Raw genomic sequence first — 14588 nt, forward strand, 5'->3', positions numbered from 1 at the left:
AAAGGAAAAAGGGATGATAAACGTCAAAATATTGCTGAATTCGATGATTTTTAGTACGAAACAAAATGCAAGAAAACTTGCTTAAAATGCAATTTTATGCGAAAATCTGAGATATGAAGGCCAAAGCACATATCGTGATACTACATGAAATAGTATCGAAATATTGGTAAAAATGAATATATATACGTAATATCAAACTACATGAAAAACGTGAAAAAAGTCATTATTATACCAAATTTGAGGATTTTAACTTCGAATCATAGAGCGACGTTTCGTATTTTTTAGACCCTAGAAAAGACGCATAAAGATGTTGCTTCCAATACAAATGATAAAAATCAATGTGTTTTCATTAGAATTAACTAAAATGTTCCTGATTTTCCGTTTATATTACCGATGGAAGATGTACACGTAAAACCGCTCTAATCCGGCTGAAACGTCGATATATGCAATAAAAACAGAACTTCTCCCCTTTTCAATATCTTACTCAGTATTTTAACGAGAAACAAATAGTTGATTGAAAATTAAGTTTTTAAGGTTAATTTCTAATCAATTATGTGTTTGCATAATTTTTATCGTTTTTTTAATGAATTAAAAGCAATAAACTGAAAGTTCACAAAAACGTGGAAAATTCGAAGTTAAAACAGCAAAATATTGCCTAATTCGATGATATTTTGTTTAAATCACATTAAGGAAAAGGGGATGATAAAGGTCAAAATATTGCTAAATTCGATGATTTTTAGTACAAAAGAAAATGCAAGAAAACTTGCTTAAAAATGCAAAATTTGAAAATTCTGAGATTTGAAGGCCAAATCACATATCGTGAGAAAACATGAAGTAGTATCGAAATATTGGTAAAAACGAATATATATACGTAAAATCAAACTACATGAATAACGTGAAAAAAGTCACTATATTACCATATTTGAGGATTTTAACTTCAAATCATAGAGCGAGGTTTCGTATTATTTAGATCCAAGAAAAGACATGACAATGTTGTTTGAAATACAAATGATAAAAATCAATGTGTTTTCATTAGAATTAACTAAAATGTTCCTGATTTTCCGTTTATATTACCGATGGAAGATGTACACGTAAAACGGCTCTAATCCGGCTGAAACGTCGATATATGCAATAAAAACAGAACTTCTCCCCTTTCCAATATCTTACTCAGTATTTTAACGAGAAACAAATAGTTGATTGAATATTAAGTGTTTAAGGTTAATTTCTAATCAATTATGTGTTTGCATAATTTTTATCGTATTTTTAATGAATTAAGAGCAATAAACTGAAAGTTCACAAAAACGTGGAAAAACAGCAAAATATTGCCCAATTCGATGATATTTTGTTTATATCACATAAAGGAAAAGGGGATGATAAACGTCAAAATATTGCTGAATTCGATGATTTTTAGTACGAAACAAAATGCAAGAAAACTTGCTTATAAATGCAATTTTATGCGAAAATCTGAGATATGAAGGCCAAAGCACATATCGTGATACTACATGAAATAGTATCGAAATATTGGTAAAAATGAATATATATACGTAATATCAAACTACATGAAAAACGTGAAAAAAGTCATTATTATACCAAATTTGAGGATTTTAACTTCGAATCATAGAGCGACGTTTTGTATTTTTTAGACCCTAGAAAAGACGCATAAAGATGTTGCTTCCAATACAAATGATAAAAATCAATGTGTTTTCATTAGAATTAACTAAAATGTTCCTGATTTTCCGTTTATATTACCGATGGAAGATGTACACGTAAAACGGCTCTAATCCGGCTGAAACGTCGATATATGCAATAAAAACAGAACTTCTCCCCTTTTCAATATCTTACTCAGTATTTTAACGAGAAACAAATAGATGATTGAAAATGAAGTATTTAAGGTTATTTTCTAATCAATTATGTGTTTGCATAATTTTTATCATATATTTAATGAATTAAGAGCAATAAACTGAAAGTTCACAAAAACGTGGAAAAACAGCAAAATATTGCCTAATTCGATGATATTTTGTTTATATCACATAAAGGAAAAGGGGATGATAAACGTCAAAATATTGCTAAATTCGATGATTTTTAGTACGAAACAAAATGCAAGAAAACTTGCTTAAAAATGCAAAATTTGAAAATTCTGAGATTTGAAGGCCAAATCACATATCGTGAGAAAACATGAAGTAGTATAGAAATATTGGTAAAAACAAATATATATACGTAAAATCAAACTACATGAATACCGTGAAAAAAGTCACTATATTACCATATTTGAGGATTTTAACTTCAAATCATAGAGCGAGGTTTCGTATTATTTAGATCCAAGAAAAGACATATGACAATGTTGTTTGAAATACAAATGATAAAAATCAATGTGTTTTCATTAGAATTAACTAAAATGTTCCTGATTTTCCGTTTATATTACCGATGGAAGATGTACACGTAAAACGGCTCTAATCCGGCTGAAACGTCGATATATGCAATAAAAACAGAACTTCTCCCCTTTTCAATATCTTACTCAGTATTTTAACGAGAAACAAAGAGATGATTGAAAATGAAGTATTTAAGGTTATTTTCTAATCAATTATGTGTTTGCATAATTTTTATCCTATATTTAATGAATTAAGAGCAATAAACTGAAAGTTCACAAAAACGTGGAAAAACAGCAAAATATTGCCTAATTCGATGATATTTTGTTTATATCACATAAAGGAAAAGGGGATGATAAACGTCAAAATATTGCTAAATTCGATGATTTTTAGTACGAAACAAAATGCAAGAAAACTTGCTTAAAAATGCAAAATTTGAAAATTCTGAGATTTGAAGGCCAAATCACATATCGTGAGAAAACATGAAGTAGTATCGAAATATTGGTAAAAACGAATATATATACGTAAAATCAAACTACATGAATAACGTGAAAAAAGTCACTATATTACCATATTTGAGGATTTTAACTTCAAATCATAGAGCGAGGTTTCGTATTATTTAGATCCAAGAAAAGACATGAAGTATGTTGTTTGAAATACAAATGATAAAAATCAATGTGTTTTCATTAGAATTAACTAAAATGTTCCTGATTTTCCGTTTATATTACCGATGGAAGATGTACACGTAAAACCGCTCTAATCCGGCTGAAACGTCGATATATGCAATAAAAACAGAACTTCTCCCCTTTCCAATATCTTACTCAGTATTTTAACGAGAAACAAATAGTTGATTGAAAATTAAGTTTTTAAGGTTAATTTCTAATCAATTATGTGTTTGCATAATTTTTATCGTTTTTTTAATGAATTAAAAGCAATAAACTGAAAGTTCACAAAAACGTGGAAAAACAACAAAATATTGCCTAATTCGATGATATTTTGTTTAAATCACATTAAGGAAAAGGGGATGATAAAGGTCAAAATATTGCTAAATTCGATGATTTTTAGTACAAAAGAAAATGCAAGAAAACTTGCTTACAATGCAAAACTTGAAAATTCTGAGATTTGAAGGCCAAATCACATATCGTGAGAAAACATGAAGTAGTATCGAAATATTGGTAAAAACGAATATATATACGTAAAATCAAACTACATGAATAACGTGAAAAAAGTCACTATATTACCATATTTGAGGATTTTAACTTCAAATCATAGAGCGAGGTTTCGTATTATTTAGATCCAAGAAAAGACATATGACAATGTTGTTTGAAATACAAATGATAAAAATCAATGTGTTTTCATTAGAATTAACTAAAATGTTCCTGATTTTCCGTTTATATTACCGATGGAAGATGTAAACGTAAAACGGCTCTAATCCGGCTGAAACGTCGATATATGCAATAAAAACAGAACTTATCCCCTTTTCAATATCTTACTCAGTATTTTAACGAGAAACAAATAGATGATTGAAAATGAAGTATTTAAGGTTATTTTCTAATCAATTATGTGTTTGCATAATTTTTATCGTATATTTAATGAATTAAGAGCAATAAACTGAAAGTTCACAAAAACGTGGAAAAACAGCAAAATATTGCCTAATTCGATGATATTTTGTTTAAATCACATGAAGGAAAAGGGGATGATAAAGGTCAAAATATTGCTAAATTCGATGATTTTTAGTACAAAAGAAAATGCAAGAAAACTTGCTTAAAAATGCAAAATTTGAAAATTCTGAGATTTGAAGGCCAAATCACATATCGTGAGAAAACATGAAGTAGTATCGAAATATTGGTAAAAACGAATATATATACGTAAAATCAAACTACATGAATAACGTGAAAAAAGTCACTATATTACCATATTTGAGGATTTTAACTTCAAATCATAGAGCGAGGTTTCGTATTATTTAGATCCAAGAAAAGACATGACAATGTTGTTTGAAATACAAATGATAAAAATCAATGTGTTTTCATTAGAATTAACTAAAATGTTCCTGATTTTCCGTTTATATTACCGATGGAAGATGTACACGTAAAACGGCTCTAATCCGGCTGAAACGTCGATATATGCAATAAAAACAGAACTTCTCCCCTTTTCAATATCTTACTCAGTATTTTAACGAGAAACAAATAGATGATTGAAAATGAAGTATTTAAGGTTATTTTCTAATCAATTATGTGTTTGCATAATTTTTATCGTATATTTAATGAATTAAGAGCAATAAACTGAAAGTTCACAAAAACGTGGAAAAACAGCAAAATATTGCCTAATTCGATGATATTTTGTTTATATCACATAAAGGAAAAGGGGATGATAAACGTCAAAATATTGCTAACTTCGATGATTTTTAGTACGAAACAAAATGCAAGAAAACTTGCTTAAAAATGCAAAATTTGAAAATTCTGAGATTTGAAGGCCAAATCACATATCGTGAGAAAACTTGAAGTAGTATCGAAATATTGGGTAAAACGAATATATATTCGGAAAATCAAACTACATGAATAACGTGAAAAAAGTCACTATATTACCATATTTGAGGATTTTAACTTCAAATCATAGAGCGAGGTTTCGTATTATTTAGATCCAAGAAAAGACATATGACAATGTTGTTTCTAATACAAATGATAAAAAATCAATGTGTTTTCATTAGAATTAACTAAAATGTTCCTGATTTTCCGTTTATATTACCGATGGAAGATGTACACGTAAAACCGCTCTAATCCGGCTGAAACGTCGATATATGCAATAAAAACAGAACTTCTCCCCTTTCCAATATCTTACTCAGTATTTTAACGAGAAACAAATAGTTGATTGAAAATTAAGTGTTTAAGGTTAATTTCTAATCAATTATGTGTTTGCATAATTTTTATCGTATTTTTAATGAATTAAGAGCAATAAACTGAAAGTTCACAAAAACGTGGAAAAACAGCAAAATATTGCCCAATTCGATGATATTTTCTTTACATCACATTAATGAAAAGGGGATGATAAACGTCAAAATATTGCTGAATTCGATGATTTTTAGTACGAAACAAAATGCAAGAAAACTTGCTTAAAATGCAAATTTATGCGAAAATCTGAGATATGAAGGCCAAAGCACATATCGTGATACTACATGAAATAGTATCGAATATTGGTAAAAATGAATATATATACGTAATATCAAACTACATGTAAAACGTGAAAAAAGTCATTATTATACCAAATTTGAGGATTTTAACTTCGAATCATAGAGCGACGTTTTGTATTTTTTAGACCCTAGAAAAGACGCATAAAGATGTTGCTTCCAATACAAATGATAAAAATCAATGTGTTTTCATTAGAATTAACTAAAATGTTCCTGATTTTCCGTTTATATTACCGATGGAAGATGTACACGTAAAACGGCTCTAATCCGGCTGAAACGTCGATATATGCAATAAAAACAGAACTTCTCCCCTTTTCAATATCTTACTCAGTATTTTAACGAGAAACAAATAGATGGTTGAAAATGAAGTATTTAAGGTTATTTTCTAATCAATTATGTGTTTGCATAATTTTTATCGTATATTTAATGAATTAAGAGCAATAAACTGAAAGTTCACAAAAACGTGGAAAAACAGCAAAATATTGCCTAATTCGATGATATTTTGTTTATATCACATAAAGGAAAAGGGGATGATAAACGTCAAAATATTGCTAAATTCGATGATTTTATTACAAAAGAAAATGCAAGAAAACTTGCTTAAAAATGCAAAATTTGAAAATTCTGAGATTTGAAGGCCAAATCACATATCGTGAGAAAACATGAAGTAGTATAGAAATATTGGTAAAAACAAATATATATACGTAAAATCAAACTACATGAATACCGTGAAAAAAGTCACTATATTACCATATTTGAGGATTTTAACTTCAAATCATAGAGCGAGGTTTCGTATTATTTAGATCCAAGAAAAGACATATGACAATGTTGTTTAAAATACAAATGATAAAAATCAATGTGCTTTCATTAGAATTAACTAAAATGTTCCTGATTTTCCGTTTATATTACCGATGGAAGATGTACACGTAAAACGGCTCTAATCCGGCTGAAACGTCGATATATGCAATAAAAACAGAACTTCTCCCCTTTTCAATATCTTACTCAGTATTTTAACGAGAAACAAATAGATGATTGAAAATGAAGTATTTAAGGTTATTTTCTAATCAATTATGTGTTTGCATAATTTTTATCCTATATTTAATGAATTAAGAGCAATAAACTGAAAGTTCACAAAAACGTGGAAAAACAGCAAAATATTGCCTAATTCGATGATATTTTGTTTATATCACATAAAGGAAAAGGGGATGATAAACGTCAAAATATTGCTAAATTCGATGATTTTTAGTACGAAACAAAATGCAAGAAAACTTGCTTAAAAATGCAAAATTTGAAAATTCTGAGATTTGAAGGCCAAATCACATATCGTGAGAAAACTTGAAGTAGTATCGAAATATTGGGTAAAACGAATATATATACGGAAAAATCAAACTACATGAATAACGTGAAAAAAGTCACTATATTACCATATTTGAGGATTTTAACTTCAAATCATAGAGCGAGGTTTCGTATTATTTAGATCCAAGAAAATACATATGACAATGTTGTTTCTAATACAAATAATAAAAAATCAATGTGTTTTCATTAGAATTAACTAAAATGTTCCTGATTTTCCGTTTATATTACCGATGGAAGATGTACACGTAAAACCGCTCTAATCCGGCTGAAACGTCGATATATGCAATAAAAACAGAACTTCTCCCCTTTCCAATATCTTACTCAGTATTTTAACGAGAAGCAAATAGTTGATTGAAAATTAAGTGTTTAAGGTTAATTTCTTATCAATTATGTGTTTGCATAATTTTTATCGTATTTTTAATTAATTAAGAGCAATAAACTGAAAGTTCACAAAAACGTGGAAAAACAGCAAAATATTGCCTAATTCGATGATATTTTGTTTATATCACATAAAGGAAAAGAGGATGATAAACGTCAAAATATTGCTGAATTCGATGATTTTTAGTACGAAACAAAATGCAAGAAAACTTGCTTAAAATGCAATTTTATGCGAAAATCTGAGATATGAAGGCCAAAGCACATATCGTGATACTACATGAAATAGTATCTAAATATTGGTAAAAATGAATATATATACGTAATATCAAACTACATGAAAAACGTGAAAAAAGTCATTATTATACCAAATTTGAGGATTTTAACTTCGAATCATAGAGCGACGTTTCGTATTTTTTAGACCCTAGAAAAGACGCATAAAGATGTTGCTTCCAATACAAATGATAAAAATCAATGTGTTTTCATTAGAATTAACTAAAATGTTCCTGATTTTCCGTTTATATTACCGATGGAAGATGTACACGTAAAACCGCTCTAATTCGGCTGAAACGTCGATATATGCAATAAAAACAGAACTTCTCCCCTTTTCAATATCTTACTCAGTATTTTAACGAGAAACAAATAGTTGATTGAAAATTAAGTTTTTAAGGTTAATTTCTAATCAATTATGTGTTTGCATAATTTTTATCGTTTTTTTAATGAATTAAAAGCAATAAACTGAAAGTTCACAAAAACGTGGAAAAACAACAAAATATTGCCTAATTCGATGATATTTTGTTTAAATCACATTAAGGAAAAGGGGATGATAAAGGTCAAAATATTGCTGAATTCGATGATTTTTAGTACAAAAGAAAATGCAAGAAAACTTGCTTACAATGCAAAATTTGAAAATTCTGAGATTTGAAGGCCAAATCACATATCGTGAGAAAACATGAAGTAGTATCGAAATATTGGTAAAAACGAATATATATACGTAAAATCAAACTACATGAATAACGTGAAAAAAGTCACTATATTACCATATTTGAGGATTTTAACTTCAAATCATAGAGCGAGGTTTCGTATTATTTAGATCCAAGAAAAGACATATGACAATGTTGTTTCTAATACAAATGATAAAAAATCAATGTGTTTTCATTAGAATTAACTAAAATGTTCCTGATTTTCCGTTTATATTACCGATGGAAGATGTACACGTAAAATTGCTCTAATCCGGCTGAAACGTCGATATATGCAATAAAAACAGAACTTCTCCCCATTCCAATATCTTACTCAGTATTTTAACGAGAAACAAATAGTTGATTGAAAATTAAGTGTTTAAGGTTAATTTCTAATCAATTATGTGTTTGCATAATTTTTATCGTATTTTTAATGAATTAAGAGCAATAAACTGAAAGTTCACAAAAACGTGGAAAAACAGCAAAATATTGCCCAATTCGATTATATTTTGTTTATATCACATAAAGGAAAAGAGGATGATAAACGTCAAAATATTGCTAAATTCGATGATTTTTAGTACGAAACAAAATGCAAGAAAACTTGCTTAAAAATGCAAAATTTGAAAATTCTGAGATTTGAAGGCCAAATCACATATCGTGAGAAAACTTTAAGTAGTATCGAAATATTGGGTAAAACGAATATATATACGGAAAAATCAAACTACATGAATAACGTGAAAAAAGTCACTATATTACCATATTTGAGGATTTTAACTTCAAATCATAGAGCGAGGTTTCGTATTATTTAGATCCAAGAAAATACATATGACAATGTTGTTTCTAATACAAATAATAAAAAATCAATGTGTTTTCATTAGAATTAACTAAAATGTTCCTGATTTTCCGTTTATATTACCGATGGAAGATGTACACGTAAAACCGCTCTAATCCGGCTGAAACGTCGATATATGCAATAAAAACAGAACTTCTCCCCTTTCCAATATCTTACTCAGTATTTTAACGAGAAGCAAATAGTTGATTGAAAATTAAGTGTTTAAGGTTAATTTCTTATCAATTATGTGTTTGCATAATTTTTATCGTATTTTTAATTAATTAAGAGCAATAAACTGAAAGTTCACAAAAACGTGGAAAAACAGCAAAATATTGCCTAATTCGATGATATTTTGTTTATATCACATAAAGGAAAAGAGGATGATAAACGTCAAAATATTGCTGAATTCGATGATTTTTAGTACGAAACAAAATGCAAGAAAACTTGCTTAAAATGCAATTTTATGCGAAAATCTGAGATATGAAGGCCAAAGCACATATCGTGATACTACATGAAATAGTATCTAAATATTGGTAAAAATGAATATATATACGTAATATCAAACTACATGAAAAACGTGAAAAAAGTCATTATTATACCAAATTTGAGGATTTTAACTTCGAATCATAGAGCGACGTTTCGTATTTTTTAGACCCTAGAAAAGACGCATAAAGATGTTGCTTCCAATACAAATGATAAAAATCAATGTGTTTTCATTAGAATTAACTAAAATGTTCCTGATTTTCCGTTTATATTACCGATGGAAGATGTACACGTAAAACCGCTCTAATTCGGCTGAAACGTCGATATATGCAATAAAAACAGAACTTCTCCCCTTTTCAATATCTTACTCAGTATTTTAACGAGAAACAAATAGTTGATTGAAAATTAAGTTTTTAAGGTTAATTTCTAATCAATTATGTGTTTGCATAATTTTTATCGTTTTTTTAATGAATTAAAAGCAATAAACTGAAAGTTCACAAAAACGTGGAAAAACAACAAAATATTGCCTAATTCGATGATATTTTGTTTAAATCACATTAAGGAAAAGGGGATGATAAAGGTCAAAATATTGCTGAATTCGATGATTTTTAGTACAAAAGAAAATGCAAGAAAACTTGCTTACAATGCAAAATTTGAAAATTCTGAGATTTGAAGGCCAAATCACATATCGTGAGAAAACATGAAGTAGTATCGAAATATTGGTAAAAACGAATATATATACGTAAAATCAAACTACATGAATAACGTGAAAAAAGTCACTATATTACCATATTTGAGGATTTTAACTTCAAATCATAGAGCGAGGTTTCGTATTATTTAGATCCAAGAAAAGACATATGACAATGTTGTTTCTAATACAAATGATAAAAAATCAATGTGTTTTCATTAGAATTAACTAAAATGTTCCTGATTTTCCGTTTATATTACCGATGGAAGATGTACACGTAAAATTGCTCTAATCCGGCTGAAACGTCGATATATGCAATAAAAACAGAACTTCTCCCCATTCCAATATCTTACTCAGTATTTTAACGAGAAACAAATAGTTGATTGAAAATTAAGTGTTTAAGGTTAATTTCTAATCAATTATGTGTTTGCATAATTTTTATCGTATTTTTAATGAATTAAGAGCAATAAACTGAAAGTTCACAAAAACGTGGAAAAACAGCAAAATATTGCCCAATTCGATTATATTTTGTTTATATCACATAAAGGAAAAGAGGATGATAAACGTCAAAATATTGCTAAATTCGATGATTTTTAGTACGAAACAAAATGCAAGAAAACTTGCTTAAAAATGCAAAATTTGAAAATTCTGAGATTTGAAGGCCAAATCACATATCGTGAGAAAACTTTAAGTAGTATCGAAATATTGGGTAAAACGAATATATATACGGAAAAATCAAACTACATGAATAACGTGAAAAAAGTCACTATATTACCATATTTGAGGATTTTAACTTCAAATCATAGAGCGAGGTTTCGTATTATTTAGATCCAAGAAAATACATATGACAATGTTGTTTCTAATACAAATAATAAAAAATCAATGTGTTTTCATTAGAATTAACTAAAATGTTCCTGATTTTCCGTTTATATTACCGATGGAAGATGTACACGTAAAACCGCTCTAATCCGGCTGAAACGTCGATATATGCAATAAAAACAGAACTTCTCCCCTTTCCAATATCTTACTCAGTATTTTAACGAGAAGCAAATAGTTGATTGAAAATTAAGTGTTTAAGGTTAATTTCTTATCAATTATGTGTTTGCATAATTTTTATCGTATTTTTAATTAATTAAGAGCAATAAACTGAAAGTTCACAAAAACGTGGAAAAACAGCAAAATATTGCCTAATTCGATGATATTTTGTTTATATCACATAAAGGAAAAGAGGATGATAAACGTCAAAATATTGCTGAATTCGATGATTTTTAGTACGAAACAAAATGCAAGAAAACTTGCTTAAAATGCAATTTTATGCGAAAATCTGAGATATGAAGGCCAAAGCACATATCGTGATACTACATGAAATAGTATCTAAATATTGGTAAAAATGAATATATATACGTAATATCAAACTACATGAAAAACGTGAAAAAAGTCATTATTATACCAAATTTGAGGATTTTAACTTCGAATCATAGAGCGACGTTTCGTATTTTTTAGACCCTAGAAAAGACGCATAAAGATGTTGCTTCCAATACAAATGATAAAAATCAATGTGTTTTCATTAGAATTAACTAAAATGTTCCTGATTTTCCGTTTATATTACCGATGGAAGATGTACACGTAAAACCGCTCTAATTCGGCTGAAACGTCGATATATGCAATAAAAACAGAACTTCTCCCCTTTTCAATATCTTACTCAGTATTTTAACGAGAAACAAATAGTTGATTGAAAATTAAGTTTTTAAGGTTAATTTCTAATCAATTATGTGTTTGCATAATTTTTATCGTTTTTTTAATGAATTAAAAGCAATAAACTGAAAGTTCACAAAAACGTGGAAAAACAACAAAATATTGCCTAATTCGATGATATTTTGTTTAAATCACATTAAGGAAAAGGGGATGATAAAGGTCAAAATATTGCTGAATTCGATGATTTTTAGTACAAAAGAAAATGCAAGAAAACTTGCTTACAATGCAAAATTTGAAAATTCTGAGATTTGAAGGCCAAATCACATATCGTGAGAAAACATGAAGTAGTATCGAAATATTGGTAAAAACGAATATATATACGTAAAATCAAACTACATGAATAACGTGAAAAAAGTCACTATATTACCATATTTGAGGATTTTAACTTCAAATCATAGAGCGAGGTTTCGTATTATTTAGATCCAAGAAAAGACATATGACAATGTTGTTTCTAATACAAATGATAAAAAATCAATGTGTTTTCATTAGAATTAACTAAAATGTTCCTGATTTTCCGTTTATATTACCGATGGAAGATGTACACGTAAAATTGCTCTAATCCGGCTGAAACGTCGATATATGCAATAAAAACAGAACTTCTCCCCATTCCAATATCTTACTCAGTATTTTAACGAGAAACAAATAGTTGATTGAAAATTAAGTGTTTAAGGTTAATTTCTAATCAATTATGTGTTTGCATAATTTTTATCGTATTTTTAATGAATTAAGAGCAATAAACTGAAAGTTCACAAAAACGTGGAAAAACAGCAAAATATTGCCCAATTCGATTATATTTTGTTTATATCACATTAATGAAAAGGGGATGATAAACGTCAAAATATTGCTGAATTCGATGATTTTTAGTACGAAACAAAATGCAAGAAAACTTGCTTAAAATGCAATTTTATGCGAAAATCTGAGATATGAAGGCCAAAGCACATATCGTGATACTACATGAAATAGTATCGAAATATTGGTAAAAATGAATATATATACGTAATATCAAACTACATGAAAAACGTGAAAAAAGTCATTATTATACCAAATTTGAGGATTTTAACTTCGAATCATAGAGCGACGTTTTGTATTTTTTAGACCCTAGAAAAGACGCATAAAGATGTTGCTTCCAATACAAATGATAAAAATCAATGTGTTTTCATTAGAATTAACTAAAATGTTCCTGATTTTCCGTTTATATTACCGATGGAAGATGTACACGTAAAACGGCTCTAATCCGGCTGAAACGTCGATATATGCAATAAAAACAGAACTTCTCCCCTTTTCAATATCTTACTCAGTATTTTAACGAGAAACAAATAGATGATTGAAAATGAAGTATTTAAGGTTATTTTCTAATCAATTATGTGTTTGCATAATTTTTATCCTATATTTAATGAATTAAGAGCAATAAACTGAAAGTTCACAAAAACGTGGAAAAACGGCAAAATATTGCCTAATTCGATGATATTTTGTTTAAATCACATAAAGGAAAAAGGGATGATAAAGGACAAAATATTGCTAAATTCGATGATTTTTAGTACAAAAGAAAATGCAAGAAAACTTGCTTAAAAATGCAAAATTTGAAAATTCTGAGATTTGAAGGCCAAATCACATATCGTGAGAAAACATGAAGTAGTATAGAAATATTGGTAAAAACAAATATATATACGTAAAATCAAACTACATGAATTCCGTGAAAAAAGTCACTATATTACCATATTTGAGGATTTTAACTTCAAATCATAGAGCGAGGTTTCGTATTATTTAGATCCAAGAAAAGACATATGACAATGTTGTTTGAAATACAAATGATAAACATCTATGTGTTTTCATTAGAATTAACTAAAATGTTCCTGATTTTCCGTTTATATTACCGATGGAAGATGTACACGTAAAACGGCTCTAATCCGGCTGAAACGTCGATATAAGCAATAAAAACAGAACTTCTCCCCTTTTCAATATCTTACTCAGTATTTTAACGAGAAACAAATAGATGATTGAAAATGAAGTATTTAAGGTTATTTTCTAATCAATTATGTGTTTGCATAATTTTTATCCTATATTTAATGAATTAAGAGCAATAAACTGAAAGTTCACAAAAACGTGGAAAAACAGCAAAATATTGCCTAATTCGATGATATTTTGTTTATATCACATAAAGGAAAAGGGGATGATAAACGTCAAAATATTGCTAAATTCGACGATTTTTAGTACGAAACAAAATGCAAGAAAACTTGCTTATAAATGCAAATTTTGAAAATTCTGAGATTTGAAGGCCAAATCACATATCGTGAGAAAACTTGAAGTAGTATCGAAATATTGGTAAAAACGAATATATATACGGAAAATCAAACTACATGAATAACGTGAAAAAAGTCACTATATTACCATAATTTAGGATTTTAACTTCAAATCATAGAGCGAGGTTTCGTATTATTTAGATCCAAGAAAAGACATATGACAATGTTGTTTCTAATACAAGTGATAAAAAATCAATGTGTTTTCATTAGAATTAACTAAAATGTTCCTGATTTTCCGTTTATATTACCGATGGAAGATGTACAGTAAAACCGCTCTAATCCGGCTGAAACGT

Source organism: Procambarus clarkii, chromosome 2 (assembly GCF_040958095.1).
Source record: "Procambarus clarkii isolate CNS0578487 chromosome 2, FALCON_Pclarkii_2.0, whole genome shotgun sequence".
In the NCBI taxonomy this organism is placed as follows: Eukaryota; Metazoa; Arthropoda; class Malacostraca; order Decapoda; family Cambaridae; genus Procambarus; species Procambarus clarkii.